This window comes from Scyliorhinus canicula, chromosome 16 (assembly GCF_902713615.1).
Source record: "Scyliorhinus canicula chromosome 16, sScyCan1.1, whole genome shotgun sequence".
NCBI lineage: Eukaryota > Metazoa > Chordata > Chondrichthyes > Carcharhiniformes > Scyliorhinidae > Scyliorhinus > Scyliorhinus canicula.
This window is the reverse complement of record NC_052161.1, coordinates 83,722,279-83,728,278: the sequence shown is the minus strand read 5'-3', so window position 1 is coordinate 83,728,278 and position 6,000 is coordinate 83,722,279.

The following is a 6,000-nucleotide window of genomic DNA, read 5'->3' as shown; positions in this document are numbered from 1 at the left end:
TTCGGGATGAACTTCCCGAGGAAATTCACCCATACCCAGGAACCAGAGGACCGCTTTCTTGTCCTCGGGCATCTTCATGGACGTGATTGCTGCAATCTTGTCCTCGTCCGGACCCACCCCCTGGTGGGAGATGTGATCCCCCAGTAACTTGATACTTGACTGGCCGAAGGAGCATTTGGCCCTATTGAGGCGGAAGCCGTGTTCGTGGATACGCCTGAAAACATGCTTAAGGCGGGCAATGTGTTCCTGCGGGGTGGTTGACCAGATAATATCGTCGACATATACCCAGACGCCGTTCATCCCCTCCATGATCCGGTGGAAAACTTCAGACGCAGAAATGATGCCGAATGGCATCCGGTTGCAGCAGAACCTGCCAAAGGATGTGTTGAACATACGCAGCTTCCTGCTTGACTCATCTAGTTGGATCTGCCAGAAACCCTTCGAGGCATCCAGTTTTGAGAATAGTTTGGCGTGGGCCATCTCGGATGTGAGCTCCTCACGTTTCGGGATCGGGTAGTGCTCCCGCATGATATTCTGATTCAGATCTTTAGGATCAATACAAATCCACAGCTCGCCGGACGGTTTCTTGACGCAGACCATGCAGCTTACCCAGTCTGTGGGTTCCGTGACTCTAGAGATGACTCCTTGGTCCTGGAGGTCCTGGAGCTGTTGCTTGAGGCGGTCCTTGAGGGGCGCTGGGACTCTGCGAGGTGCGTGAACGACAGGCGTGGCATTGGGCTTGAGTAAAATTTTATACGTGTACGGGAGCGTGCCCATTCCTTCGAAGACATCATGGTATTGCTGGATGATGGAGTCGAGTTACGCCCTGAAGTCTGTGTCAGAGGATGCAGACACATCGCTTGAAGAGAGAGAGTGTACTCTCTGCACTAAGTGGAGCAAGGAGGCTTTTGAGGCAGCAACAATCTCGAATGGGAGAATGACTGTGTGAGCACGATGTGTCACCTCAAGGCGGCAGGAGCCGCTGGCGGCGATGGCATTGCCATTGTAGTCCAGCAATTTACACGCAGGTGGCAGGACAGCAGGCTGTACGCAGAGCTTGCGAAAATCAGACAACGCGATGAGATTGGCAGAAGCGCCAGTGTCCAGGTGGAACCTGACAGGGGAACGGTTGACCGTAAGGGTGGCACACCACTCATCATCCTGTTCAACGTTGCGGATGTGGACGGGTTTGGTGCCACTCTTGGGGGACATCCTGTTCGTAGTAATGACGCCGATTTGGAACGGGCCCTGTGGGTCATCGCAGGCACAGTCAGAATCAAGGTGTAGAGTAGGTTCATTGATGGCAGGCTGGATAGCCCTGACGTCTCTGTGGGGCTGGGTGACCTCTTAAAACCAGGCATGGAAGATCCTGCACATTGCAGCGTAGTGGCCTCTTTGCCACACTGCAGGCAGCGTCGGGACTTCGCGGGACATTGCCGCTTTAAGTGGGCGGAGCCGCAGTTGCCGCACGCCGGAGCGTCCGGACGTTCGTCGCGCCACCGCGCATGCGCGGGGCGATCCAGCGAGGTGCGCACCTGCGCGAAGTGGTCCGTGATGTCACCACGCTCGCTGTGTGTAAGCGCGGGACTCCGCGAAAAGCGCGCAAAATGGCCGCCATCATTCAGATCCAGAGCCTGAAAAGATTTAATCGTTTGGACCCGCTCTGCCTCATAGGGGGCTTGCCGCGCCGTTTCAGCGGCCTGGATGCAGGAGTAGCGTGTGGAGGCGTGTTCATGAAGTACACAGGTCTCAATGGCTGTGGAGAGGGTGAGCTGCTTTACTTTTAGTAGCTGCTGGCACAGGGGCTCAGATTGAACACCAAAAACAATCTGGTCACGGAGCATGGAGTCAGAGGTGGACCCATAGTTGCAGGACTGCGCAAGGATGCTGAGGTGGGTAATAAAGGACTGGAAAGGCTCATGCTTACCCTGAATTCACTGCTGAAACATGTATCTCTCGAAGCTCTCGTTAACCTCGACCTCTCAGTGGCTGTCGAACTTTAGAATGACAGTCTTGAACTTCGATTTGTCCTCCCCCTCAGCGAAGGTGAGCGAGTTGAAGATGTGTAGAGCATGGTCCCCGGCTGTGAAGAGGAAGAGAGCAATCTTCCGTGCGTCCAAAGCAGCTTCCAGGTCCCTGGCTGCGAGGTACAGCTGGAAGCCGGAGCACCCAGAGGAAACCCACGCAGACACAGGGAGAATGTGCAGACTCCACACACACAGTGACCCAAGCCGGGAATCGAACCTGGGACCCTGGCATTGTGAAGCAACAGTGCTAACCACTGTATTACTGTGCCGCTTTACTGCCAACAGGATGAGGACTTCAGCCAGGTGGAAGATGAGGTAGATTGTGGGGTGATTCTGAAGGTTAGGGCTCTATTCCCAGACATCATCCCACATGGTGGTCTCGATTCCTGCGATTTGCCAGGTGATATCCTGGGTTTGCTGTATTAGACAGTTGCACACCTCCTTTTGGAATGTGCCTTTTCAAAGAAGTTCTGGAGTGAGATGTGGTGGTATTTGTCCAGGTTCCCTGCAATGCGGAGAGGCAGCGGCGAGCGAACGGAGTCCATTCTGTAGGATGGCGCGAGACTGGTGGAAGGCAGATCACTGAAAGGTAGGTCTCAGAAGTGCGAGCATCCCTCAACTCCTGGTACTATGAAGTGTTGGCTAGTGTAGACTTGAGAGATGAAAGGACACTTCCAACACTGATGAAAGTTCAACTCAATTTTATTAACTAACTTCTAACTAACTAACACACGATGACTGCGGGTCTAAATTATGCTAACTTAAACTAGAGACCTAAGCCTTGTCCGAACCAGTTGATTCTCTCAGCACGTGTTGTAAGTCTGTGCTGGGCTGGATGAGTTCTTGTTACACTCAGATGTAGCACCCAGAATGAGCGGGAACCGTGGTGTCCTCTGCCTTTATAGTGTGTGTATTCTAACTGGTGATTGGCTGCGGTGTTTGTACATGCTGATTGGTCCCTGTTTGTGTCCATCAGTGTGTGTCTGCACCATGATATACTGGTGTATATTCTGACAAGCTGCTCGGGATGAACCTGGACAAATACCACCACATCTCACTCCAGAACTTCTTTGAAAAGGCACATTCCAAAAGGAGGTGTGCAACTGTCTAATACAGCAAACCCAGGATATCACCTGGCAAATCGCAGGAATCGAGACCACCATGTGGGATGATGTCTGGGAATGGAGCCCTAACCTTCAGAATCACCCCACAATCTACCTCATCTTCCACCTGGCTGAAGTCCTCATCCTGTTGGCAGTAAAGCGGCACAGTAATACAGTGGTTAGCACTGTTGCTTCACAACGCCAGGGTCCCAGGTTCGATTCCCGGCTTGGGTCACTGTGTGTGTGGAGTCTGCACATTCTCCCTGTGGCTGCATGGGTTTCCTCCGGGTGCTCCGGTTTCCTCCCACAAGTTCCGAAAGATGTGCTGTTAGGTGAATTGGATATTCTGAATTCTCCCTCTGTGTATCCGAACAGGCGGCGGAATGTGGCGACTGGGAGCTTTTCACAGTAACTTCAATGCAGTGTTAATATAAGCCCACTTGTGACAATAAAGATTGTTATAAAGATTATTATTATAATAATATATATTGGCATCCTCACAGTCCAGTTCCATAAGTGAAAGCCCAAATCACAAGAAGTAGGGACTTGAGACCTATATTCACAATCCAAGCCCATTTTCTTGAGGCAAACTAAAAGATGCCATGGGACTCATACTCAATTGTACTAAGTGCCTAAGTTTACATGTACCTGCTGCTAAATGGGCCATTGAGGCCCATCGTGTTAAGATTTGTGATAATATAATACTGTGTAATCTGATTTAAATCTCTGTACTGTAAACAGGTTTAACTTTGTAAGAAAGTAGTATAAGATTATTTTTAGTTTTATAATGAATTTGTGTAAAGTTAGGCAATGTGTCGCGTAGAATGTATTTGAATAGAGTTAGGGCCTTAATTGACCGACAGGTGACTGGGGATGCAGGGCAGGTACTGGTCCGAGTCTATGATCCACCACGCTTCGCGTTCAGGATCAAGAGGAGGGATATGTGGCCATCTAAAATGGCCGCCCGCAAAGGGTGATGGGAAATTTGGCCAAGTCTGAGCACAGAGAGGCTGCAGTCTGCAAATATACAAAAGCTGCAGCTCAGACTAATTCAGAAACTAACACAGGATAAAGGCCATTAAAAGGTCTTCCTGGGACAATGGGCTCCAGGTAGAAACTGACAATAAGTGGCAGACTCAGTGGCCTCTGTTTTCCTTATTTGGGAAGCCAACCGGGACCCGCCCATCCATCAAGGTGCCCGCCCCCAATTGGTCAGGATCGATCAGGGTGATTGAGACCTGATCGAACCATTGGACCTTCACCTGGAACCGCCCAAAAGAAGGCGAAAGCTACAGGGATAAAAGGTGTTGCCTAGCCCACCACTCGCTCTCTTGACTGCAGGCTTCCGGACTACAGCATCGGCAGCCAACAACAACAGTGAACCCATCACCAGGCAAGAAGAGGAAATTTCCCATCACTCTTTGCGGTGGCCATTTTAGATTGCCACAGCGGCAACGATGCCAGTCCCATTCTTCGCAACACTGGGAACAGGTAGAACCTCAGTACGTAGTGACACTTGGTGTTTGCGTACTGGGTGTCCACACACGGTTTGATGCAGGTGCATATAAAGAGGAGGGCACCATTGGATACGTTTCTTCCTCCCTTATCTATTTATGGGGAACGGTACTGAACAGCGCTCGCCGGAGGTCTCTGAGGTGAAAGGGTTAAATCCCAACGCCTTGGGTAGATCGTGCAGCACATATTAGAGGGAACCTGGCTATTTCACTCTGATATACAGATTTGCAAAATACTGATCCTGCCCACAATGGGTGGGATTCTGATTGCGACGTCTTGCGGGATCACGTTGGTTCTCGCGAGGCATGGCGAGCTGAGTAGATCCCGGAAGAGGGATCTCCCAGTATTTATCAGCCATGCTGCCTTTCCGGCGCAACGCGGTCAGTAGGTTATGCCCTCTGTCTGTCTCTCTACCTCTCTCCGTTTCACATTCTCTCTCTCACTCTCCCTCCATCTCCCTTTCTCTTTCTTCCACTCTCTGTCTCTCTATCTCAGTCACTGTCTCCCTCCATCTCCCTTTCTCTTTCTTCCACCCTCTCTCTGACTCTCGGTAGGTCTAGGCATCTGAAAACTGACAAAGCCCTTGAGGAGTACAGTGAAAGGAGGAAGGAACTTACATATGGAATTAGGAGGGCTAAAAGGGGCCATGAAATATTTTTAGCAAACATGGTCAAGGAGAATCCCAAGGCTTCTTTTGCATATATTAGCAGCAAGAAGGTAGCAAGAGAAAGACTAGGCCCACTTAAGGACATTGGAAGGAAGTTATGCAAGGAACCACAAGAAGTGGGTGAAATCATTAATGGGTACTTTGTATTGGTATTCACCAGGGAGAAGGACATAATGGATGTTGAGGTCGGGGGATAGGTGTGTGAACACTCTTGAGAACGTCAAGGAAGTGTTGAGTATCCTCAATTACATTAAGGTTGACATGTCCCCAGGGACGGATGGGATCTATCCCAGGTTACTGCGGGTGGTAAGGGAAGAAATACCTGGATATCTTCACATGCTCTTCGACCACAGGCGAGGTTCCAGAGGGCTGGAGAATAACCAATGTTGTTCCCTTGTTTAAGAAAGGAAGCAGGGACAATCCAGCAAACTATAGGCCGGTGAGCCTGACATCAGTGGTGGGGAAGCTTTTGGAAAAGATACTGAGAGACAGGATGTATACACATTTTGAGGAAAATGGACTAGTTAGTGACAGGCAGTATGGTTTGTACAGTGAAGGTCATATCTCACTGTGGTGAATGTGATTCACACCGGATTATAATCTGTATATACATGTGCCTGTATTGTAAGTGCAGTTGCACTACCTGTCCTCCAGGGGGAGTAGCTCTGGGAATGCTCGAGTTGTACGG